This window comes from Chlorocebus sabaeus, chromosome X (assembly GCF_047675955.1).
Source record: "Chlorocebus sabaeus isolate Y175 chromosome X, mChlSab1.0.hap1, whole genome shotgun sequence".
In the NCBI taxonomy this organism is placed as follows: domain Eukaryota; kingdom Metazoa; phylum Chordata; class Mammalia; order Primates; family Cercopithecidae; genus Chlorocebus; species Chlorocebus sabaeus.
The window spans coordinates 99,335,193-99,362,455 of NC_132933.1; the positions used below are offsets into that span (position 1 = coordinate 99,335,193).

At 40.6% G+C, this 27,263-nt stretch overlaps 1 protein-coding gene across 7 annotated transcripts in view; it reads left to right on the forward strand.

Moving 5' to 3' along the window:
• Positions 1 to 2,225: 2,225 nt before the first annotated feature.
• Positions 2,226 to 27,263, forward strand: part of HUWE1 (HECT, UBA and WWE domain containing E3 ubiquitin protein ligase 1) — a 153,999-nt gene continuing 128,961 nt past the window's right edge. For 6 of the 7 annotated variants that reach the window (XM_073013656.1, XM_073013658.1, XM_073013659.1 and 3 more), the window contains exons 1-2: positions 8,196 to 8,331; positions 8,709 to 8,846. The gene's annotated coding sequence lies outside the window, so the exon portion shown is untranslated. Of the gene's footprint in view, positions 2,353 to 2,573; positions 2,673 to 8,195; positions 8,332 to 8,708; positions 8,847 to 27,263 lie in introns of those variants that run through there. The other variant, XM_007991784.3, reaches the window with a different exon arrangement.

A 27,263-nucleotide genomic window follows, 5' to 3' on the forward strand; every position in this document is an offset into this window, starting at 1 on the left:
TCCTTAGCTAATAATCAGGGAAATGTAAATAATGAGACATTTTTCACCCATTATATTGGAAAAATATTAAAATGATTGGTTAATATCGAGTCCGGGTAAGAATTTAGGGAAATGGTAATTCTTACTCACTGCTAGTGGAGGTATAAACTGAAATAGTCGTTCTACGTGGCAATTGTCATTTGACATTATGTACTAAAATTTCAAAATGGACTATCTTTGGGCAGAGCACAGTGGCTCACGCCTGTAATCCAAGCACTTTGGTAGGCCAAGGCAGGAGGATCACTTGAGCTGAGGAGTTTGAGACCAGCCTGAGCAACGTAGTGATATCTCATCTCTACAAAAAATACAAACATTAGCCAGGCGTGATAGCACAGGCCTGTAGTCCCAGTTACTCGCGGGAAGACTGAAGCAGGAGGATTGCTTGAGGTGGGAGGATCGCTTGAGCCTTGGAGGTCAAGGCTGCAGTAAGCCCTAATCGCACCAGTGCACTCCAGCCTGGGTGACAGTGAGACACTGTCTTAAAAAAAGAAAAAAAATGTGCTACCTTTATCCAACTATTTCATTTCTCCATGTTTATCTCACAGAAATACTTTAGCATCTGCAGAAAAAAGCATGTACAAGGAATTTTATTGCAGCATTGTTAATAGTAGGAAAAAAACCCCACTGTAATAGTCAAAGATGGAAAATAACATGTGTTTATCCATAGGTGAATGATTACAGTATATTCATTCAATGGAATACTATGCAGTCGGTAAGATAAATGAGGTAGATTTATATATATTGACATGGAAAGATCTTCAAGCTACATTAAGTGAATAAAGCAATTAACAGAACAATACATAGGATGCTATTCGTTTTTTAAATGAAAAACAAAAACAAAGTCATGCTTTTCTATTTGTGTATACGAATGTAAGGGGAACTTTAAATTTATCCGTGTTTTACAATAATCTTGTGTAATTAGGAAACCAATTTTAAAATGAAAAAAGAACAAAAGTTAATTACATGCTAAAGAAAGTATAGTTTCATGTTGCCACTAAAATGTTATAGATGGGCCGGGCGCGGTGTCTTACGCCTGTAATCCCAGCGCTTTGGGAGGCGGAGGCGGGTGAACTGCTTGAGCCCAGGAGTTTGAGAACAGCCTGGCGACATAGTGAGACCCCGTCTCTACAAAAAATAAAAAGTTATCCAGGCGTGGTGGCGCATGCCTGTAGTCCCAGTTACTTGGGAGACGGAGGCAGGCAGGAGGATCCTTGAGCCCAGGAGGTCGAGGCTGCAGTGAGCCGTGACCATGCCACTGCACTTCACCCTGGGTGACAGAGTGACACTTTGTCTCAAAAAAAAAAAAGTAAAAATATTTAAAGCAACAATGTATCTCGAAGGGGCCCTGTACATCTCCTGAGATCATATACAAAATATTATGTGTAAGTATACATTGGGGTGGGGGATCCATTCAGCAGATTCTCAATTCGAGGGATGAACCACTGCTCTGGAGGGCTGGAATCAGAGAAGTGGAGGGTATAATTACAGTTTTTATTTCCTCGATGTCTCAGGAGTTCTTTTAATAGTGCTTTTGTCTTTAAATACTAAATTAATACATACTTTTTATTAAAAAGTGAAACCTTATCGAAGTAGCTAGAGTTCCAAGTCAAAGTCCCTCGTCCCTCCAATGTCGTCCGCAGCCCACAATAATTAAGTAGGGTTAACAGGGGATCTCCTACCGGGTCCTTTTTATTCCCATGTATTTACAGATGCAGATCCTCTACAGGATCCTTGTCAATCGCACTGCCGTTCCAAATAAGCAAAGGAGAAAAAGAGAATGTTTATTGAGGGCTTACTATGTGCCTGAAGTGTTTTAAGGGTTTGCTCGCGTGAACTCTGGGTGGTTGGCGTCCCACGTCGTCTCCCACCCTCCGCTCTGGGTCCAGGCTTGCCCTCTTGCCCCACACTCCCCATTCTTCACAAGGCATCTGGCGAGGTCGTTAATTTTTAAAGGTAAATCAGATCAAATCATGTTCTCTTCCACGGCTTCCACCGTGCCTCGAATCAAATCCCAATTCTTAGCGACCCTATCATCCTCTATGGTTGCGTTTACTGGGCCTCGGGTAGCTCAGGCGCGGTCCCCTGCAAGGGACCCAGCTTCACCGCGGAGGGAGCTCCCTCCCGAGGGGCAGGGGCGGGGCTTCGCGTGCGGTGGGTGGAGCCCCAAATCGAGTTTGAGCTGAGCCGGAGCGAGGAGGCTTTCGACTGAGGGCTAGCGAGGGGAGCAGGGCTGGAGCAGGGCTGAAGCAGGGCTGAAGCAGGGCCGCGGACCCCGCACGCTCCTGCGGGCCCCGCGGAGCCATTGCGGCCGAGGTGAGCGTCTATCCCTGGACTGGGGAGCGAGCTCTGTACGCGCGGCCGTTCTCGGCTTCTCGCGGGTGGCAGTGGCGAGGTTGGGGGGGGGGAGTTCCCACGGGACCCTGCGCGGAGGCGCGGAGGTGGCGGCCTTGGGGAGCCTGCGGGAAAGGCTGCTGGAGGGGCTGGGCGGCCTGCCCCAACCCTCCCTGAACCCCGCCTCCTCTCCCCTCCCCCAGGCCTCGGCCGGCGCCAGCAGAGAGCTAGCCGCATCTTCGGGGGCAGCCGGGCAGCGGCCGGCGGCGCGGCGAGAGAGCGACTGACAGAGGGGATGCGAGGTACCGGCATTAGCCATGGCCAAGTGGCCCTAAAGAGGGAGTAGAGGCCGGGCCTTCAGCATTTCTCACTGGTTCGAGGAAGGCGGCCTCAGAGGAGAGGGAAGGTGAGGGGCGGGCAGGCAGGCTTCGCGGGTAACTACTAGGCGTTGCATATATATGTTTTGGTATCTAAATGGTACTACACATACTCACACACATTCATTTCGACTAATTGCTTGTTTAAAAATCTAAGAATATATCTTGTAGATCTTCTTATATCCGGGAATCCAAATTTATGTCGGGTTTTAAACAGCTGCATTGTATGATTGTACTACAGTTTAACCATTTCCCGATTGATATACATTAGCTTGTTTCTCTGTTGGGGGAGGGAGGGGACTATTACAAGCAATGCCATAATGAATGGGTTTGTGTATATATATCATGCCATGTATGAGTATTTCTGTAGGATAAATTCTTAGAAGAGTAATCGCTGGGTCAGGGTGTATATGCATTTTGAATTTTTATACATTTGTCCAAATTGCCTTCCCAAAAGCCTGTACTAATTTACACTCTTTAATGTTGTGCGAGAGTGCCTATTTTTCCACAGTTATGCCAACACGTATTATCAGTCTTTGTAATTTTAGCCAATTTAAAGGGCAAAAAATCGTATGTCATTGTTTTCATTTGCATTTCCCTGATTACTGGTGAAATTGATCATATTTTTGTTTGTAAATAGGCAAATATCAATAGTTTAGATAGGCAGTTTTCCTATTTATAAGCAATAAGCATTTTGAAATTTTAATAATAAAAAAACCTGTTCGCAAGAGAAACGAATAAAAATACCTGGAAGTAAACTATAAAACTTTATTGACGAATACCATAAAAGAACATCTGCATTAAAGGAGAAGGAATACTATGCTTCTGAATAAGAAGGCTCAATATTGTAGTGATGTCCATTTTTCCTATATTGGTTTATACAGTTGATGCAATTTCAATAAATATACCAAGTTTTTTTGGAACTTACTATGATTCTAAAGTTCATCTGGGGGAAAAATGGCTAAGAATAACTGAAAAAATATTTTAAAACGTAAGTTTTAAATAGGGATATTTGTACTACTGGCTATTAAAATGTACTCTAAAGGAACTATTTAAATTAGAACGGACAGAACAATGCATTAGAATGGAAAAGCCCACAAATCGAGCCAGATTGGATCCCAAGATTTGTTGGAGAAACACTGTTGGCTAGACGTGGAAAAACTGCCATATTCAGGCATTCCCCCCCATCCCCGAAGCTTGAATATTCCTTTGAGGGCAGACTCCTTTGTTTGGAGAAAACCACTTTATTGAATCTTTTTGGTTATGCCAAGGTAAAGCTTCAGTAGTTAAAATTGGTGACTTTGGAACTAGAACTAATGATATGGTCTTTAGTTAGATTAAGATGGATTCAGGTTAGCCTGCAGTGCGGCGAGGGAAGGAGTCTGGATAATACAGGTTTAAGAATTTTTTTCCCTATCTAATGGGCAAAAAATGTTATGTCATTGTTTTCATTTGCATTTATGTGCTTACTGTGGGATTGAACGTCTTTTAAATGTTAGTCCAGGAAAATATGTTATTCCTGGAGACAGGTAACAATGGGGGACTCTTTGCTCCCCTTCCAGAATGGAGTTTGGCTAATTGGTACAGCCTTGCCCGGAAGCGTGAGAATAAACAGGTTGACTTTTTAAATTTTCCTCAAGCACTAGGCTCTAGACACCTAGATCGGGGGCGGAGGCAGTTTTCAGGACATGGCCGAGATTTGGCGCTGAGCTGTGTCATCGCGAGGTTTGGCAGCCAGCTCCGCAGTGGGTCGGAAACCTCGTGGTAGGCGAGATCCCTGCAGGACGGGAGGTTCCTCCCTTCCCCCGAAAAACTCCCAGTCATTTTCACGAAGCCCCGCCTTTCTCCTTTTTAGGAGTGTGCACCAGGTCTCGCGATATCTTATGTTTCCTAAAGGCGAGGCGCGGGCGGCATCCTGCGGTGAATTAAGAAGGTCTCGCCGAGCTAAAGCGTAATATCGCGATAGTTCTCAACGCATGCGGGAGCCGGCCCTGGTAGGTTGGCTCCGCCCCTCACTGCTTCGTTAGGTTGTGCGTCATTTGCTTTTGGCTTCGCGTAGGGTGAAGCTGTAGCTACTTCGGCTTTGGTGGGAGGGAGGAGGGGTCTGGAAAGGGCTGGGCTCAGGCTTTTCCCGTCCGGTAGAGGCTCTCGCGGGATCGCGCGGAAGCGGCGGTGGCTCGGCTACTGACTGCGGTAGCCGCGGAGGCGGCGGCAAGGTCTTCGGCTCGTGCCGTTCTAAGCCGGAGAATTCTCGCGGGAGCGGGGTTACGTCCTCGTGGGATTCGTTGGCGGTGGCTGAGGTAGCTCAGGGGTGGGGGGGGCAGTGACTAGGGTCGGTCCGCCTGCTGTTAAGATGGCGGCGGAGGCTGATGTCTGTCCGGCCAGGACCCAGCACAGAGGTGTTGGCTATCTGCCTTTATGACGCCTCTGAGGTACGCAGCGTTAAGGAGGTGACGATTGGCGAAACGCCGGGGTGCCGGTAAACCAGACCTGAGGCGAAGACCACCTAGTTTCTAGTCCGTTGAGGCGACACCATTTCCCGGGCCTCGGCCGCGTGTGGGCCCGCCTTTGCTCCACCGATCGGTCAACGCCTCCGTTGTCGCCGCCGCAGTGGGCGGATTGGGAAGGGTGGGAGGGGAGTCTGGAGTTCGCTGTGGAGTGGGGTTGGGGGTTAAATTGAACGGTGGGAAAGAGAGGAGCAACCAACGACGACTGGCCCCTATCCCCTACCTTTTCTGCCGGCCAGCTTCCGTTCTCAGCACCTCCGACGACCCGGATGAGTACCCTGGTTTTTCTCGAGGTGGGGTCATCTTCGCCAACTCCCGCGGTTTTAGAGCTAAGGCTTAGGGGTCAAGCAGTAGTGTCACTGGCGTACTCCTCCTCTCCCCACACCCCTCCTAATTCTATCGTCCCATCTAATCTTCATCTACGTGGATAGTTGAGGTTCGTATTTAAGGGAGGGGGAAGTCAAAGCTTTTTCCTGTGACTCCTTCCCCAGTTCTTCTAAATTCGAGGTTAGCCTGAGTCCCCTAGCCCGCCTCGTCTCCCCCTTCCATTGGTCCCCTTGGCGCAGGCGTTGAATAGAGCCTATCCTGTTGCCTGCATTTACTCCATCTTTGTGGATGGAGCCATAGTAGCCTTCCATTTCCTCAAGTCTTCATGTTTGTATGACTCTGATCCGGATTTCTTAGCTCTGCATGCTGCTAAACCACTGTTAAGCGAAAGTTTGAACGGGTCGGTGGTTGGATATTGCAGTTTAAGTGGCCTTTTCGTTTATGGCCATTAGCCTTCCCTTCCTCATTCCTCCCCCTCAAAAGGCTGTAGAGGATAACCCTCCAGTAAGCCCGCTTTCTGTCTTCATCCCACTTCCATTTCCCTTGCAAGCCTGGGAACCGCCCCTTTTCCCTGCCTTGCTCTGAGTTTCCAGGAGCCTCTTGGTCTGTGGACATCTGTTTTTGCTGCTGAGTACCTCTTACCTGCTTCTCACTTCTTAATCTTTCTATCCCCCACTCCCCATACTCCTTTTCCAGGAGCTGAATCCCCTAGAAGGAAGATAACCCTCCTCTCAGGCTCCCCTACATTTTACCCCTTCCATTTACTAGAAAACAGCATTGATTGTCCTGCCCCTCAATCTGCCCTGTCTTTATTTTCTCTACCCCCCATGCCACCGTTACTGTAGGCAGTTAATTTCCTATCATTTTTTTCTCCTTTGTAGATTACATGTTCAGCATTGTTTTAGCCCCAGTGTTGCATAGATTGAGGAGATACCAACATTCCCCAGTCATAGGCACGGCCTGGTATGGTGGAATTAATAGTGTGTGTTTTGGGTTCACATTGAACCTTGTGACCTTGGGCAAAATTTCAGATTCTCAGTTCATCTATATAATGGGGATAGTTGTGCTTACCTTAGAGGGTTGTTGCTAGAATTAGTTTAAAAAAAAAAAAAAAAGTAAAATGTCTTAACTCATGGTAGGCACATGATAAATTAAGATTACTTTTTGGTGTAAGAATGTATTGGTAGATGTACCTGTGTCATGTGCTACTTTTATGACCTGGAAAGAATAAGACATTTTTGTTTCTTTAACTGTACATTCTTGGTATATTTCTAGGCCAGATCTATAACTTATGTTTTTTTCCTCATAGGCCAAACTTTTTATCTCCAATGGTTCATGATGTTTGAACGTGATTCCCACTCTTTGTTTCCTTCTAATGGTCTAGGAATTTCAGTGCGTAATCACTATCCTGGAATGACCACCAGCCATAATGTTCCTGTCAAGAACCACACCCAAGTGTTCTACCTTTTGGAAGGGGTGCCTCATGCCCTGCCTACTCATTTCTTCCACTCCTCCAAAGGCAGTCCGTCCTGTCATTCACTCTACAAAAGTAATTTGGTGCCATGCATTTCACAGTGGTAAAAGGAACTTCTGTTAGCTAGATTTCAAGTATTCATGCTACTTTTCCCTTCCCTCATTTGTTTGGTTCCTCAGATCAGTGTGGGGATCTGCTGTTTGGCATCTTCTTACCTGAGCAAGATAATTCCTATCTAAGAGAGAAAGATCATTTGAAATACCAAGCTTCTTTTCCATAGCGAATTACTGCTGGCTCTTTAATACACTATTTCCTGTTGTGTTATTGCCATTTTATATTTTCTAACGTACTTATTAAACAGATGTGACTATAGTTGATTTGGATAAAGTTTTCCTTTTTTTTTTTTTTAAGATGGAGTCTTGCTCTCGGCAGGCTGGAGTGCAGTGGCGTGATCTCGGCTCACTGCAACCTCCGCCTCCTGGGTTCAAGTGATTCTCCTGCCTCAGCCTCCAGAGTAGCTGGGACTACAGGCGTGTGCCACCATGCCCAGCTAATTTTTGTATTTTTAGTAAAGACGAGGTTTCACCACGTTGGCCAGGATGGTCTCGATCTCCTGACCTTGTGATCTGCCCGCCTCAGCCTCCCAAAGTGCTGAAATTACAGGCTTCCTTACTGTTAATATATTGATTAGACCAATATTAAAGTGTAACATTTTACAATTTTTTTTTTTAACTAATTCTAGCAACAACCGTTTAATACAAGCACAACTATTCCCATTATTTTACTTCGGCTGGGTGATGGGAATTGAAGTAGAAACATGGTGGTGAAAAGTTTACTAGGATTTAAAATTTGCGGGAGGTAACCATCCCACGATTAGCTGTATGTGGACTGTAGTTTTGAACTTCAGGGTCTGCTTTATTTAATTTGAAGTGGTTTGTAGGTAATAAAATTTTCTCCCATTTTCATTGGAGGGCAGGAGATCACTTTTTGTTTTGAGATTTTGCATTGGTGCATTTTACAGTGGGTTAAGCAGTGATCACAAATTTACTAAACCTCAATTTCAGTTTGACCCTTATTGAGCATTAGAATAAATCTGGGAATGATAATCTAGGTGTGACCTAAAAGTTTAATTTATTCTAGGTAGATCTCTGAGAAGAGAGGAAGGAGTGACAATACCAAATAAAAACTTTGTCTAAGGTTCAATGGCAAAGTTCAACCTGAGTTGCCAGGATGTTTATCGTTTGTCTCCCAGTATGGCCAAAAAGCATGTATGAAGGTGAAGAATAATTTTTATATGTACAGTTTTTTTTTTTTTCACAGAAACAATAAAGCAAATATATCCTTAGTGTTAGTTTATATTGAGGGTAGAAACTTGTCTAAAAAATAAAGTGACTTCTGTAATTTCGTTTGGGTTGAACTGAGTTGTTTGCAGGAATGTTAGTCTAAGTGTTAGAAGTATTACAGTTGTTGGTTCTGAATTCTTCAGTTACTTCTCAAAGCAGGTACTAAAAAATGCAAATAGATATGTAAGGACTATTGCTTTAGAAATAATAACTGGCTATGTTTGAACATAATAGAATGGTTAACCCTCCTCACACATACTAATAAATGTGTTGTGTATCTCACTCCTCTCCCCCAACTTATTTTTTGTAGGTCCTCCAGTAGCCTGACCTGAGTGGGTTAGTGATCCAGAGAAACCAGCAGGCCAACTTGGTCAGGAAGGTTCGGGAAGCTGTTGGAGCAGTGTGGGGAATTTCCCACCAGGATGAGTATGATTGGCTGTGATTTTAGGTTAGTTTTTGTAAATCTCTGTGGGAAGTATTTGTATTTTACTTCCTGGAATGGAGATAGTAGGGGTGGATGTATTCCCATTCTGTAATTGAGCTACTTTGGTTTCTTCCATTTTCTGGATCTGATGTGGTACTGGTTGCTTCTTTTGTTAAAGTGGAGCTCATTACTGCATTAAAGGAAATTGTTTAAATGAATGATGTCTGTACATGATTTTTTAAATCACCCTAGGCATCATTCAGAAAATAAAATTGCAAGGCATTATGTCTAACCAATTCTTGTTAAAGAGTTATGAAAAATTTCAAACATGCAAAAATTGAATAGTGTAAAAATCCCCCCGCTTACCCATCACCAGCTCTAATAGTATCAACTTGCACATTCTACTTCATCTATGCTTCTGTTTTTTTTTTTTTTAATTTTTTAAAATTGAGATGGGGTTTCACTGTGTTGCCCAGGCTGCTCACAAACTCCTGGGCTCAAGCCATCCTCCCTTCTTGGCCTTCCACAGTGTTGAGATTACAGGCGTGAGCCACCATGCCCAGCCTGTTTCATCTATACTTCTAACGACTGCCCCCATCAATGGATTATTTTGAAATAAATCCCTGTCATACTTATTTGTAAAATACTTGTTTGTATTTTTAAAAGGCAAGGGCTCTTTAAATATAAGATCAAAACTATTATCACAACTGAAAAAATTAACAAATATTTAAAAATATCAAATATAAAATGTTCAGATTTCTCTGATTTTTTTTAAGCTCTGTTTTTTTTTTCTTTTACAGTTTGAATCAGGATCCTGAGAAAGCACATTTATTGCAAAGCATTGATACAGCCCTTAAATCTATTTTAATCTGCAGATTCTGTCTTTTTTGTTTTTTTTTCTTCCAATTTGTTTGTTGAAGAAATTGTCCTATATATAGTTTCCTGCTCCCTATATTTGGGGATTACAGCCCAGTAGTGTTGTCTAACCCATTCTTGCTAAATTAAAGACCCTGGAGGACCCATTATAAGGGAACAATGGCTATAATCTCCTGTATCCCAGTTGGAGTTGATAGTGCTGTCCTAGGCACTATCCTAAAATAACTAGTCATGGATTCCTTTTTCTGTGGCAAAGTCTGATTTGATACCTGACTTCAGTTCCATGTCTTGGCCTTGCTTATTGCTCCACATGAAAAGTAGGCCTCCTGGTGGAAGAAGCTAGTGTTTCCTAATGACCTGATTGTGCCTTTGGGGTTTTTCATGCATGGTTTCAATTTCCTTAGGTGATTTAGTTATTTTTATACTACTTTATAATGTTGCTTTTTATTCTTTTGATTTTAGTATCTCAGCTGTTCTGACCCATAACTTCTAAGCTATTAAGACCTAATAATGAGTTCGTGGCTGTCACACAGTTCTTGAAATGGCAATACTAAAACAATTTTTGAGAGCTTCTACTTACATCTTGATTTTCAGCTATTATACACAACCTTAGTTTTCCTACTGTGATTTTTCATTTCATTTCATCTGAAATTTGTGTTTCCTTAGCATAAATTCCTTTAAACTGTTCATTTCTTTCCTTGTGCAGCATTGCCCATTCTGGGATCTACCCTGTGTCCCTTCCATGGCCAAAACCTAAGAATGGAAATTGGACCCATTAGGCTCTAGTCAGCCTTTGACTTAGGCACAAACGGGCAGAGCAAGGCCACACTTGTGCCTGCCTTTAAAATGAGAGTAATTTCAAGGGGCAGGGAGGGTAGAAGTAACAAGTGAAAGTTTTTGAAGTATTTAGATGAAATATGATTGTGAATCAACCAAGTGCTATGGATCATGAATTCAGGCCTTTTCAATTATTTGTTCATTAATGGAGAAATAAATCACTGGTTGAAAATTGATTAAATATGAAGTGATTTCTTGGGAGTTGCGGTAAATTCGTGAATTCAACAAAAATAATTTGAGGCACGTTGGATATAGTGATTAGATACTTAGCCTTGAGTTTTCTGTAGTTAGGAAGTTTGGACGAAATCACTTAATCCTGAATTTGTGAAACTAGGATAATTCAATTGTTCATAGAGTTTTTGCACACAGTAGGCGTTCCAGTATTTGAGTTTTTCCCACAATTCTTAGCTGCAGATTTACAATGGAAATGCTGTTGGTGTTTTTTTTTTTTCTTCTGTTGTGTGTTTTCAACCATGAGTTCAAAGTGTTATTGAAATGCCAAACTTGGTTGCTTTGAAAATATTTGTCCTTCACATTCCATGTTACCTCTTCTGGAGTAAGACTAAGTTGTTGATTGTTGTGTAGTTGTAACCATTTTAGACTGCTTTACAATGATCTCGCTATCTATAAGGTTGATATAAGTACTTGGGCTTTTGGTGTTTTGCTGTATTATTGTTTCCTCAATGACTGATTACTAGATGTTTATATATGTTAATGTCAGGAATAATTCAACTTTTAAGTCGTTTGATGTGTCATAGGTGTTGAGTTGTTAAAAGTTGATGTACTTGTTGACCAGCTTGGTCTTCTGGATATAGAAATCCTTACAGGTAGTGAAGAAGTGGCTCTATGAGTAAAACAACTGTAGGTTTTGTTTGGGCTGTTAACCTGAGCATTTTCAACTTTTAAGTTCTCTTTAAAAGTTTTTAGTCATTTGGCTTTAAAAATTACAGTTGGTGGCATAGAGTGATCCCATAATGTGATTTTACAGAAAGTTGGAATGTTTTAATTTATTATGAATGTACCATTACATGGAGATTGGGATTGTAGATCTGATTCAGTCTGGACTGCTGATCGAACTAGATGAATGTTAAAATTCTTCAACTCTTGATATTCTGATTGTGTAATCTTAGGTATTGAAAGACAGCAGTTTTTTCTTTCAGTAGTCATTAAGTAAATGGTGACTAAAAGTAGGGAGATGAATTATTCTGGAATGACCTTTCACTATAACCATTTAGATTTAAAAGATGGGTGAATCTGAAGATACTGTCATGAATTTATGTACCACCTTTAGCACAACCCAGGTTTTAGGTCCTTGTGATTAGATATCAGAGATAATTGCCCCAGCAGTGCTTGGGTATATTGCATTTGGTGGCTGTTTATGTTTTGGAATGATTTTGGAAAATTACTTTGGGTACATTATTTGCTATGATTATTTCCTTATATGCCTGTCTATTTTGTAGTGAGGCATATTTCTCCTGGTTCCTTTTTTTTTTTTTTTTCCAAACTTCCACTATTCTTTATTACGGCATTCTGACAATTGAGTTCTTATAGGTGGAAAGACCTTTCAGCACAACGATTAAGAACATGAACTCTGGAGCTAGATTCACAGAGTTCAAGTTCTGACTCCCATTTCTTACCAGGTGCGCCATGTTGTGCAAATTACTTAACCGCTTTGTGCCACACAGTCCTTCATCTGTAAAATGATGATAGTACTGCCTGCCTTGTAGAGTTCCGAAGAAGTTTAGCTGAATTAGTGCATATAAAGTGCTTAGAACAATGGTTCTGAAACTTTAGGGAACATCAAAATCACCTAGAGGGCTTCCTAAGACAGGTTGCTGGTCCCCACTCCCAGAGTTTCTGATTCTGTAGATCTAGGAGGGGCCCCAGATTTTGCATTTCTGATAAGTTCCCAGGTGATACTTCTCTATTTCCTGCAAATTGGCAGCTGGATCTAGAGGCTTGATAAATTTCAGGTTCATTCCCTTTGGCAAATACATTGGGGGGTGGGGGGAAGGTGTTCATTCACAACGTTGACTATGTTGTGATGACTTGAATTTTTTGGATCCATTAATTTGTTGGGGGGGGCTACAAAATGGTGACGTTCTAATGCTATCATTTTGTTTTCATCTGTTAGCTGGAATAATTTTATGTTTTCCCTTATGTTTTATTTGGTTACTCAGCAATATAGTTTATATAGGAAGAGCAGGATAAATACTCAATTTTTTTAAACATTGCTTTCAAGATGATGAATTGGTTTCCTGTCATCTTCAAAAGGTTACACATGTAAGTGTATATATAACTATGCATCCATAGATGTAAACATTTGATGGGTTTCAATACATTGCAGTTCTGATCCTTAGCGAAGTTCAAATTGTCCCACTTGTGGCTAGTGGGACTCTCTTAAAGTTGGCTCCTGATTCTTACTGACATGCTCTCTAGTAGTCTTTGATAGAGCTTCCTTGCTATCTGGTATGTCAAGATGTTTCCAGGCTCATTCTTGTGCATTTCTGCCCCAGACCTGGAATCAGCTAATGGAATTGAGATAAAAGGTGAAGTCAAAAGAAATTCTGTTTTTGCCAAAGATAGCTTGGAACTTTCTATCAAGTTCTACTTTTCTCTTTCCACTTAACCTCCCTAGCCTGCCTCTTCATTCTTCTCTACCTTTTTATTAGAGTTTAGGTGGAAAGGTTTGAGAAGCCTTATAATCATGGGACGATCATGGAGCCCAGGCAATTCCGGATTTGGGACCTGGCCACTTACTAGGTCTGTCAGTTTGGGCAAGTTAACCTGTATCAGTTATGATCTGGGGAAATACCTTATTCATACGGTTATTGGAATTAAAGAGAAAATGTAAGGTGTTAGTACATGGTAGGTGATCGGTAGATGGTGATTTATTTAATGTACTATTTCACATAACTCCTTCAACGCCTCAGAGGTGGACAGTCAGGGTAGTGAAAATAATGGCTGTTTAACAAAATGTGTCTGGACACTTTAGGTCTGTGTGGGATCATCAGTGGTGAGGTGGGATGGGGTTTTTGGGTCTGAGACTTTGGCCAGTGATAACTTAATGTTCCAAAGAGTAGGTTTTCACTTTGGAACTCCTTAGTAGTCACATTTATACCCTCTGAAGGGTCTTAGCCAGTTCTGTAATGTGTATTACATTGGTTACCTTGATCTCTCTCCATCTATACAGGCCCCTCCTATTCAAGGTGTTCAAGGTTCTGTTGTAACCTTAGTAACCTATAATGAGTCTTCCTAATAGTCATCAGTATCACCACTGTTAACACACTTGAGCAGCACCATACATGGCAGGTCAGCAAACAGGTAAATCTTATTTTTTTAAACATTACACATAATATCTAAAGTATAATGTGTGGCACGTGGTAAGTGCTGCTCAATAAATGGAAGTAATTGTTCAGTTTTTAGCTTAATATTCTTTTTTTTTTTTTTTTTTTTTTTTTTTACATAACATTTACTGAATGTTGCTAAGTATAAGGAGTAAGGGGCATAAAATGAATGAGACTTGGTCTCTGCCCTTGAGAAACTCACAGTCGAGTTAAGGACTGTGAGATCATGTTTAAAGTTCCTTAGCCTTTTCCTTTGTGTCATCATTTCTTCCCCTGCACTGTCTATGCATGATATAGCCTGTCCATTGTTTCTCACAGCTTTCCTAATTCTGTGTGCCTCCCCAGCCTTTGAGACTGCTGATATGTGAGAAAGCCAACAATTGTCTTCCATTAATACAGGGTTAATATCAAGAAAAACCTTTGGGCTAATACTGGATTTCAGAGTGGCACGTGCAGTTGACATTACAATACCATTTTATGGTCTTTAGATGGGCCTGTATACCTGGGCTCCAGCCTCTTTCCTGTTCCTTTAAACTGCCTTCCTTCCATCTTTCCTCCGCTATACCCTACCCTTAACTTATTTAGTACATAACAATAGAGGCTCCCATACCCAGGTAGTGATCACGTATCTAAAGAGACCGCTGTGCTTCATATAAACTAGGATTTGAGTGGGCCTAGGGTATATCACTAAATTTCCATTCTTATCTATAAAACAGTAATCGGAAAGCCTATTTCATAGGTTGCTATGAGCATTAAAGCGAAATGATGCATTTTTAAATGCCTATAAAGTATGAAGATAAGGTCATTATAATTTATATAAAATATTTACTAGGTATGTTACTTGGGGCAAATTACCTCATCACTGAGCCAGTTTCCTCATCCTTTAAATAAAGATGATGATATCTCATTCATTTAACAAACACTTATTGAGGATGTAGTCGTTGCAGCTACATCCTGGGAATACAAAGATAAGTGACTGGAGAATGTAGGACAGTGTGGTCTAGGGGAAGGAGACTTGCGAATCACACAAAGGGATCAGTATGGTAATGTGAGGAATGAACAAAATGTGCTGTAGCAGTTTACAGGAAGGCATCAGAATGTCACAGAGTTTTGTTAGGGTTAAGCAAGATAAATGAAAAGTACTTCATGAATGCAAAAATGCTATACAAAGAAGTTAGTTAAATGTATCCCAAATGAATCAATGGTCTCAACTATTATTATTTCTTCACAAGACTTACTCTTTAGATGCATTTATTTCTTTGAGCTAGATTTTATGACCTCCTTAAGGGTGTTACCTGTAGTAGAGTATCCTGAAAGTAATGCTTTTGTCTAAAAGGATTTTTTTCATCCATTTTATCATTTTCTAGTTTTTAATCACTGAATTAATTCAGGAAAAACTAGAAAATGTGTGCATATTTGGGGAAGGGATATACATAATTCCACCACAATGTTTGGTCACTGTTAACATTTTGGTGTATTCACATCTTAATGATAAGGGTAGTATTTAAAATCTAATAGGAAATTTTAAGGATAGGCATTTCCCAGAATAGGAAACTAAAAACGTCCACTAACAAGAAAGGGTACTCAAACGGATAATCAGAAATGCAAATTTAAATAAGATTTTTAGTCATTAGATTGGTAAAAAATAGTTTGATAATATCAAGTCATCGTGAAAGGTATAAGGAAGAGTCTGGCCTTATAATACTGCCTACAAGTGGCGTAAATTGATACAGCTATTTTGGAGGTGATTTTGGCAAGTTGCAAGAGAGTACATACTATGTGATGCTATTTATGTTTTAAAAAAACCATGGCAAACTGACAAGTTTATTTGGGAGGAGGGATCATGGGGAACTTTACCTTTTTCTGTAATGTGTGCATTTCTACTTCTGAAAAATTTAAAATATACTGAGAAGTACAGAGAATAATAAAACAAAAATCCCTATCCCTACCCCCACTCCAGAATTGATCATTTTTAACATTTATTTTTGCCTTAAATTTTTTTGTGGGGTGTGAAGTAACACAAGTTGAGCGTCCCTAATCTAAAATTCAAAATGCCCCCAAAATGAGTGCCAACACGATGCCACAAGTGGAAAATTCTACAGCTAAGTACTTAACACTTTGTTTCATGAGCAGAATTATTAAAAATATTGTATAGGGTACAACGAACATTATTTGGGTGATGGTTACACTAAATGTCCAGACTTCACTACTACGCAATATATCCATGTAACAAAACTGCACTTGTGTCACCTACATTTATACAAGAAATTGTGTATAATACCTTCAGGCTGTGTGTATAAGGCGTGTATGGAACATGAATGGATTTCGTGTTTAAACTTGAGTCCCATCCTCAAGATGTCTCATGATGTATAGGCAGATATTCCAGAACCTGAAATCTGAAATCCTGCTGGTCCCAAGCACTGGATAGGAGATACTTAACCTGTATAGGTAAATAGGAGATGCTTTTTTAATACCCAGCATTCCCTTCCCCCCCCCCCCCCCCACAATCAGTACAATGAATTGCTTGAATTTTTATACTGTGAGAATGGTATAAATTATGAATTTATAAATAAATTAATTACTAAAATCATTTATTAAGAATGCTTTGGGAATAGAACTTTTTTTCGTTTGCTTATTTTCTTCTTAACTCTTGTTTGAAAACACTTTCCTGAATTTGTTTTTAAGTAATCTTCTTCATGAATGTAGAATTATACATGGCTTATTGTTGAAAAATACAGATAAACAGACAAATCTCCGCAAACCCCAAACTCACAGATAAAATACTCTTAACGTTTTGGTATGCAGTATCTTCCAAGGCTTTTCTTAACAGCTGTGTAGCCATATTATATATTTTTTCAGAAATACTCTTTTTAAAATGTAATTCATTACCTCCCTTACAGCTTTCAATTTTGTATGAAAAATTTCAAACAAAAATGCTGAAAACATAGCACAATGAACATCTGTGTACCATCAGCTGGATCCAACAATTATTTGCCATATTAGATTTATATGTACAGATGTGTGTTTAATTTTTCTGAACATAAGGATGACACTTTTAAGGATAATGTTTCAGCTTCATGTCTTAAGAATAAGGACATCTCGGCCTGGTGCAGTGGCTCACACCTGTAATCTGAGCACTTTGGGAGGCCAAGGTGGGTGGATCATCTGAGGTCAGGAGTTCGAGACCAGCCTGGCCAACATGGTGAAACCCTGCCTCTACTAAAAGTACAAAAATTAGCTAGGTGTGGTGGCACCTATAGTTCCAGCTACTCGGGAGACTGAGGCAGGAGAATGGCGTGAACCCGGGAGGCGGAGCTTCCAGCCTGGGCGACAGCGAGACTCCATCTCAAAAAAAAAAAAAAGCAAGAGTAAGGACATCTACAAAACCACGATACCATTATCATGCCTAGGGAGTTTGTTATTTTTTCTTAATATTGTCTAATATCCAGTTCATATTCACATTTCCTCAGTTGTCCCCAAACTGTCTTTTTTTTCAAGCTGTTTTCTCCAAACTAGTGTAGAAATGGTATTTTTATATTTGCTCTTCCCACATATTGACCCCTGTTCTATGTCTTTGTCATTATGTATACTTCTGTAGCATTTTTAATGGCTAGATTGTATTCTATTACATGCAGAATTTATTTAACTAGTTTACTGTGTTTACACCTTTTGCTGTGTTCATACTGTTCCCTCAGTTGTCCCCAGACTTTTTTCAAGCTGTTTTCTCCAAACTAGTATAGAAATGGTATTGTTAAATTTGCTCTTCCCACATATTGACCCCGTTCCATGTCTCTGTCATTATGTACACTTCTGTAGCATTTTTAATGGCTACATTGTATTTTATTGTATGCAGAATTTATTTAACCAGTTTGCTGTGTTCACACTTTTCCAGTCCCAGTTTCTTACGATTTTAAGTAATGCCTCCTAACATATAGGTAATTCAGCATTCAGTAAATAAGTGTCGAATGAAAGAAGGAAGCATAGATACATTCTAATAGATAAATATTTATGAGATCCATATTTAATATTTTTAATTTTTTATTTCCATAAGTTTTTGGGGAACAAGTGATATTTGGTTACATGAGTCAGTTCCTTAGTGGTGATTTGTGAGATTTTGGTGCACCCGTCACTGGAGCAGTATACACTGAAACCAATTATAGTATTTTATCCCTCACCCCTTTCCCACCCTTTCCCCCGAGTCCCCAAAGTCCATTGCATGACACTCATATTTATGTCCTTAAGAAATTTCTACAACCGGAATGCAAAAATGTAAGGCTTTTGATACTCATTGCTAAATTGGCCTTTAGAAAGGCTAACCTTGGATTTCTCACTGTGATATGTTTAGTATGTGATCCATCATGATTTACAATATTATAGCACGTCAGGATAAGCCTTGATAAATCAGAAGAGTATAAATCTGGATATAGCCAGTATCATTGTTACAGATGGCTCACTGCATATTTTTTATATATGTATGTATATGTGTATATATATATGCTGCCATATTTTTCCAGGGGCTAGTTTGACTTCTCTACCTTGGAGGGCTTTGCAGTTTGTTAACCCAGGTCCCTGCTCCTTAAATTTCTTTAAATATCTTGGTGAGACCAGCCTTAAAAGGAAGTATAGTCTGGAGAGATGCAGACGTCACTAGAAGATATCCTTTTACCTAGAGAATTTTAGATTTTTGCTTTTAAAAAGTAAAGACAGGCTGCTTTTATGGGTGAATTCAAATCTCTCCCTCTAGCAAACAAATTACCAGCAGCTTTAAATGGGTAGTCTTCATGTCCAACAGAAAAGCTGGATGATACCCTATATTTCATATTATCCATATCAAACTCCTTATTTTATAGGCCTAGTTGCAGGAGTAATGACATATCCATAGTAACACGGCTGGATAGTGATGAAATTGAGCATCAAACCCAGGTTTCCTAGTCTAGTATTGTTTTCACTATGTTTTATCTTTCCTTAAAACTGAACTTTATTTCTAAATATGCCATCTGGTGTCATCTGTGGAAATACAAAGTAAGTGGCCCTCTTCCTATGAGAAAGTTACTCCCCAAATAGGGGAATTTTAGAGTAGAAAGTTAACGTGAGAAAGGCAGAAATCCAAAGAAAGCTCAGTTTCTTTGCCCTTTTGACCGTAGTTATTACTTTCTGACATGAGGTCAACTTGGAGCTCTTTCACGGAACAGTTTGATATGGTCATGTGTTTTCATGCATGTATGGATGCTATAAATATAAATATAAATTTACTCAGCCATTTTTTTTTTTCTGTATGTTGGGACACCTTTGTTTTTAAAGGCTTTGTTTTACAACTTTCTTATCAGTAAACTAATTTTATCTTCATAACAAACCTGTGAAGTTGGAATTCTTTTCAACGTCCTGGAAGGAGTTTGCTGCCAGGTTGATAATTGTTATAAATAACTTGCTCTTTTAAACCATGTAAAAGAATCTTTGTCTCCATTCCTTCCAAATTCACTTGAACCAGATCAAAACAGTTGAGACCCAGTTAAAAATTTTGACTGAGTGGGATGGCCTGCACATTATTTAGTAGACTGTTTACCTTTTGCAGAACTGTATAATTTGAGAATGAGACTGGAGCCTCCCAATCTCATTGTCATCAAAGTAGAGTTTAAGTTGTTGGTTGTCTGCAGTTATGGCTAAAAGTATGGAGATTAGTATATACTGTATGTTCTCCTTCATATGCAGGTAACGTGTAGAAAGATTGAGAAGGTCAGCTCTTTTGCATTTGATCAGATCTGTATATCTGTATTTCTATCTTATCAATCTGTAGAATACCTAGCATAAGGTTGCTGCCCTTAGATTAATCTGGAGCCAAAAGAGATAGAACAAATAACAATATGGCTTACTCTTTGCTGGGCACAATCCTATGAGATAGACTTGTTTATTTTACAGAGGTGACTGGACTCAGAGATGTATGGCAACTTGTCTAAGATCATACACCTAGTAAATGGAATTTAGGCCCAGGTCTGTCTATTTCCCAGGCCTTTCCATTATGCTGTTGTCTTTTACTTCTTTTTTTTTTTTTTTTTTTTTGAGATAGAGTCTCCCTTTGCCACCCAGGCTGGAATGCAGTGGCGTGATCTCGACTCACTGCAACCTCCACCTCCCAAGTTCATGTGATTCTCCTGCCTCAGCCTCCCGAGTAGCTGGGATTACAGGCGTGTGCCACCATGCCCAGCTAATTTTCGTATTTTTAGTAGAGACGGGGTTTCACCATGTTGGCCAGGCTGGTCTTGAACTCCTGATCTCGTGATCCACCCACCTCAGCCTCCCAAAGTGCTAGGATGATAGGGGTGAGCCACCATGCCTGGCAGGCAAGGTTTGATCTTCAGACATGCTGCTTGTTTCTCTGTAAACCCAAAGACGTGCGAGAAATGGAGCTGAATAACGCAAAAGGGGTGGAATTCTGTTTTCTTTCGTATCTGGTACCATCTTTATTGTATTTGACAGTAGCCTATCGTGGCTTTGGGAAAAAATACCATATACTTGTGAAACATAAATGAAAGGGAAAACATTGTCATGGCTAAGCAGACAGTGTCTTAGCTTTCTTTAGGGCAATTGGTTCCTAATGTTTTTCAGGTCATGGATCCTTTTAAGAAGCCAGTGAAAGCTATTGACCATCTTCTGGGAAAAAGACCCACATATGTAAAATTTTCCATAGAATTTCAGGGTTTTTGTGGTGGTCATCCTTCAGTGTAGGATGAGGAATTCTAAAGATTCCTCTACACTTGTTTTTCTCTATATGTCATTATGATGTCTAAATGGCTGTGTTGTTTGTTCTTGTATTTCTTAGTACAGGCGTCCCTAACTTAATGATGGTTCAACTTAGGATTTTTTGACTTTATGATGGTGTGAAAGCAAAACGCATTTAGTAGAAAGCATACTTGAGTACCCACATAACCATTGTGTTTTCCACTATCAGTACAATATTCAGTAAGTTACATGAGACATTGAACATTTATTATAAAATGGGCTTTGTAGGCCGGGCGCGGTGGCTCAAGCCTGTAATCCCAGCACTTTGGGAGGCCGAGATGGGCGGATTACAAGGTCAGGAGATCGAGACCATCCTGGCTAACCCGGTGAAATCCCGTCTCTACTTAAAAGTACAAAAAACTAGCCGGGCGTGGTGGCGGGCGCCTATAGTCCCAGCTACTCAGGAGGCTGAGGCAGGTGAATGGCGTGAACCTGAAAGGCGGAGCTTGCAGTGAGCTGAGATCCGGCCACTGCACTCCAGCCTGGGCGACAGAGCCAGACTCCGTCTCAAAAAAAAAAAAAAAAAAGGGCTTTATGTTAGATGATTTTGCCCAACCGTAGGCTCTAATGTAAATGTTGCAAGCATGTTTAAGGTAGGCTAGGCTATGATGTTTGGTAGGTTAGGTAAATAAAGTAAGTGTATTTTTGACTTAGATATTTCCAGTTTACAATGGGTTTATTGGGATATAATCCCATCATATGTTGAAGAGCAACTGTGTATATTTTTCTAGACTTATTTTTCTACACTGTGGTCAAAGGGGTAAGCTTGGCTAACTTTCACTTTTGCTTAAAGATATACTCTGTATTATGCAAATTTAATAATTTATCTTCTGTGTTGATCTTATAATTGGTTGTGTTTTCAGCCTTTGGGCATAAGGAAGTTGTAATTCTCTTTTTTTGGTGTATTGATTCATTGCCTTTATATTATGATTGCTTCTAATCTACTTTATTTCTGATTTTTTTTTTCCTTATTTTCTACATTTCTGTACACCTGGCTATCTGAGTAGTCATCTCAATGCCCTGCATATAGTATGTTTATAATTGTTGAATGGAAAGACGAAGGTTAAATTAATCTAAATTTCTTTTTTCAGTTGAAAAATTCACCAAGAGTTTAATGTGACTTTGATTTTTTTTTTTAGTTAAGCATTTACTGGATAGTTATTCATTTATTAATCTGCTGTTAATAAATGACAGTTAATATGCTGGTACAGGAATGCAAAGATAAATATGATACAGTCCCACTCTCGCAGAACTCACTATAGTGGGGAGACTGTCAGGTAGGTAAAGAGGTGTGCTGATTAAGGATCAATATGCAGGATATAGTTGGGGCTAAAGCATGTGAGGAGCTGAGGGAAATATTATGTAATATCATAGCACTGGTAAGAGAGGTAAGCAGGGACCAGGTCCTAGAGGTCTTGGATGCTGGTTTGAATAAGGAGTTTTGATGTAGGTGGGTTTTGAGTTTTAGGGAGATGGCTCTGGCAACAATGTGGAGGATAGAATGGAGGGATCCAGCAGGAAAAAGTCTCACTTTAAAATAACTTCAATTTATGAGACTTTTCAAAACATATACAAAAATAGAAAAAAGCATAATGAACACCCATGTAATTGTCACCCAGCTTGAACAGTTATCAACACAGGGCTGCTGTTTTATTTATACCCTACTCCTCCCCTCTATATTTTTATTAAAGCAAATTCCTAAGTCACAGAATGACAAAGCATATATTTAATAATCTAATGCCATGGCTCTCAAGGCTGGTCTGTGCTGCCAGATCACCTATACAGCTTGAAGAAGAAAAAAATCCCCACTTCAGACCTACTGAATTAGATAGCTCTGAAATGCCTGTGTGGTCAGGCATTTTTAGTTTTCAAAATAAGTCTCGGGTGAAGTAAATTATTTTCAAGATAATTTTAAAATAACTTCTGACAAATGAAAATATTTTCCTGAACTCATTGAATGCTGCCTGTGGCCCTTCTGGGTGAAATTCACCTATTCGATAAGGGCAGGCTTTTCTTTTACATTTTTATTTATTTTTTGTAGAGACGGAGGTCTCACTCTGTGGCCCAGGCTGGTCTCAGGAAAACTCCTGGCTTCAAGTGATCCTCCCACCTCAGGCTTCCAAAGTGCTGGGATTACAGGCATGCAGCAAGAAACTGACAATTCTTAAGGTGTAGACTAGGAATATTCCAGAGCACCAGTTTAAAATGTGTAGACCAGGAGTCTGTTCCTCTCCTGTTTAATTTGCATAACTTGCACTGAGGCATTGCTGTTTTTATTTTTTGTTTAGAATACCAAGAAGGGCTCCTTAGCATGCTGCCATTTCCTCTCGGTAAAATTGATAATCTACAACTTTGGTGAGCCATGTTTGGTTGCCTAGTTCTTCTGATGCCAGTTTCTCTAAGTAATTGGGAGTATCCGGGAAGAATAACTCTCAGATTTGCAGCTTCCCTGGACTGTGAATAGAGGATGTTGCAGGTGATGTGTTCTCAGATACCATTCTCACATCCAAAGTCAGTGTTGGAGGTTTCAGATTCCTCTTTCTTAGTATCCTTCCCTGCCCATATTTTCTTTGCTTCAGCATAACTGCAGTGCAGAGAAACACCCAGAGCCAGCGTAAACTCTTAATCTGAGGTATAGTGTTTTCAGATTTTAAATGAGAGACTCTTTCAAGGTATTTCTGCAAATGATTTCCAGATTTGTCTTGGGTGAGTTAAGGCTATTTTTCAGTTGCTTTATTATGACACTTTACTGTCAACGTGCAGTGAAACCTAGGTCAGCAATTCTCAGGGCACTTGAGAGTCATATTTTATGTGGCTAAGGATAGAGAGACTGGTGTCTGTAGGAGAGGGGCATAGCAAGGTGGGCTGTGCATATAGACATTATGTGCAATGTAGAGTTGTGGAACAGATTTGGGTTTGATTCCAGGTTTTGCCACTTACTAGGTATGTGGCCCCTCTCAGTAAACTGGGCACAGTCTTCATCTCCAAGGATTAAAGATAATGCATAATAGGCATAGAGTGTTAGCTGTTGTTTTTATCATCATAAATGTTTTTCACAATATGTGTTGAGTGGATATTAATGTATTAATAGATAATCAGAAACTGGACGGAATGGAAAGCCCTGACAGTTATGTGGTGTTCACTTTAACAAATCATAATCAGTGACACCTATGCCTCTATAATCAAATAGTGAAGACCAGGCTGGGTTTCAAGATGCATCTTACTGCTTGACATGATGAGTGGTCAGGGCAGCTCTCACCTGAATTTACTTTCAGAGACTGTAGGAGGCAAAAGGAAATCGTTGCAAGGCAAAAAGTAAAGTATTTTGCTTTGTGGTACTTTGGAGTTTAGTTTTCTCTAAGCATTTATTGTTTAAGAACTGCCATAATGCTTCCATGATTTCTGTGGGGATTTTAGGCTCATTTTGATTCATCCCCACTCCTATACTTTCGTGCAACATCTCTTACCTGCTAGTAATAAACCAAAGTGCCTCCTGTGTGCCAAGCTCCAAACACCAGAAGATGTAGGAAAGAAGCTCCTAGAGTAGGCAGCAGCTAATCTAAGGCATTTGTTTAGATGGTGTTCTTAATTTGATGCATGTCCTTTGGCTCAGGGGCCAGTGTTTTCTTCTTTAAGGAAAATTTTAGGCCTGGCACAGTGGCTAACGCCTGTAATCTCAGCACTTCGGGAGGCTGAGGCCAGGAGGATTGTTTGAACTCAGGAGTTCAAGACCAGCCTGGACAACACGGCGAAAACCCTGTCTCTACAAGAAGCATAAAAATTAGCCAGGCGTGGTAGAGTGTTTCTGTGGCCCTAGCTACTCTGGAGGCTGAGGTGAGAGGACTGCTTGAGCCTGGGAGGTTGAGGCTGCAGTGAACCAAGATTGTGCCACTGCACTCCAGCCTAGTTGACAGAGCGAGACCCTGTTTCTTTAAAAAACAAATTACAAAAGGAAATCTGATTATAAATGGATCTATGATTTACAGGAAATTTGGAAGGTTCAGAAAAGCATGAAGCGTAGATACAACTATGTGTTACTCTGCCACCTAGAGGCAACCATTAGAGGCCAACTACTAATAATGTTTATTTCTTCCCTTCCAAGGTTTTTTTACTTTCCCACCCTGTGGCAGACATTTTCTCATTAATAGGGAAGTGATAGGTACAGACTGCAATGTAATCACATATGGAGGGATATCCAGTCAAGATTTGAGGGGTTCGGGAGAGGATTGTCCTAATTCTGGATAGTATTCTGTTTAAACCCACATAAGTGCTTATTAGATTACAGTGAAATAGAGGCTAAATGGTCCCCTACCCCCAGTTTTCAAAGGGATTCTTACAGTTATCCCCTCTTTTCAAGACAATTTGCAGCCACTTGAGAACATAAGCTAATGTCTTTATTTACCTTTTCCTCTACATTTTAGTGACCCCATAATTCTCTGCTTCCGTATACAGCCAACATATTTTTTTCCCCCCTGAGACGTAGTTTCGCTCTTGTTGCCCAGACTGGAGTGCAATGGTGCAATCTTGGCTCACTGCAACCTCTACCTCCTGGGTTTAAGCGATTCTCCTGCCTCAGCCTCTGAAGTAGCTGGGATTACAGACATGCACCATCACACCTGGCTAATTTTTTTTGTATTTAGTAGAGACGGGGTTTCACCGTGTTGGTGAGGCTGGTCTTGAACTCATGACCTTGGGTGATCTACCCGCCTTGGCCTCCCAAAGTGCTGGGATTACAGGCGTGAGCCACCGCACCTGGCTCAACATTTTCAAAAGAAGTTTTTACACATGCCATCTATGCTTTCTCACTTTCCATTGATTCCCTGACTCTAGTCTGGCTTCCATTCCCTCCATCCCACTGAAACAATTGCTTGTCAAATTGTCTCTGTTACCAATTTCAGTGGACATACCTCAGTCTGACATTTGATGCAGTTGATCACTCTTGCCATCTTTCGTTTCTCGTGATAGCATAATTGGCTAGTTTTGCTCTTTCCTCACCAGCCTCTCCATTGCTGGGTTTTCCTTCTTTCTTTGCCTTTACATTTTTATTATATTGTGTTTTTTTTTGTTTTGTTTTTTTTTTGTTTTTTTTTTTGGGGGGTAGAGACAGGGTTTCATCATGTTGCCCAGGCTGGTCTCCAACTCCAGAGTTCAAGGGATCTGCCCTCAGCTTCCCAAAGTGCTGAGATTATAGGCATGAGCCGTTGTACCCGGCCCCACTTCTTTGCCTTACCTTTAAATGCTAGAGCAAATAACTCAGTTGTGGGCCTCCTCCTTTCCTTCTTTGTAAGCAATCATCTCCAGACCCATGGCTTCAAGTAATATACGTGTGCTGACAGTCACAGATTTTTTTTTTTTTTTGAGACGGAGTCTCGCTCTGTCTCCCAGGCTGGAGTGCAGTGGCCGGATCTCAGCTCACTGCAAGCTCCGCCTCCCGGGTCCACGCCATTCTCCTGCCCTAGCCTCCCGAGTAGCTGGGACTACAGGCGCCCGCCACCTCTCCCAGCTAGTTTTTTTTTTTTGTATTTTTTAGTAGAGACGGTTTCACCATGTTAGCCAGGATGGTCTCGATCTCTTGACCTTGTGATCCACCCGTCTCGGCCTCCCAAAGTGCTGGGATTACAGGCTTGAGCCACTGCGCCCGGCCGACAGTCACAGATTTTATTCTTAATGCATACTTCTTTCCTGAACTCCATTCTACAAATATTTGCATACCTATCGTGGAAGATACTGCGCTAGGTGCTGAGAGCTTAACATCATAGAAAATCAAATCAGTAATTACAATTGATACTTGTTATGAAGGAAATAAACTGGGTGCTATGATAGAAAAATTACAGTGGGACCAACTTCAGGTGGGTTGTCATGAAAAGCCTCTCTGGGTCTTAGTTTAAATGTCAGTTCCTCAAATGGAACTAGTTGTGGGAAAGGAGGGGTGGCAAGAACATTCCAGTGGCAAACTTAAGAGTGTTCCAGGAACTAAATGGAAAGAGTAATTACACAGTTGAGGAAACAGAAGCATAGAGAGGTGGATTTGTCCACGGTTATGCAGTAAGTGATATAGCAGGGATTCTAGATCAGGTTATCTGAGTCTGTATTCTGATCTAGTGCTTCTCAAACTTTCTTATATGGATCACCTAAGGATCTTGTTAAAATGCAGATTCTGACTCCTCACATCTGGGTGGGGCCTGAAATTCTGCAACTTTTAATAACTCCCAGGTGATGTCAGTGCTGCTGATCCTTGGACCATACTTGATTAGTAAGGCTAGTCTTCCACTACACCCGACTGCTCTTGAGCCAGTTTTGGGAACTACAGGTGTCCTGCGCCCTTAAACTGATTCAGTATTGAAAGTCATTATTTTTAAATATTGTCAACTGGAGATGATTACTGTAGAATGAGTCACTCTTTGGCTTCCCTCAGGATATTTTAGTTGTATATATTTGTTCTGCAGGTAAACTCTACAAAACCAAGATTCAAACCTCAGGGGTGTAAGGAAAGGTTGGGGGAATAAGGAAGTGAAAAAAAAAAGATTAGATAAAAGTATTGAAGTAATGGTAATAGATACGGATGGTGATTCATAGTAATTAACTTGTTTTCTTGAAGTTGGCC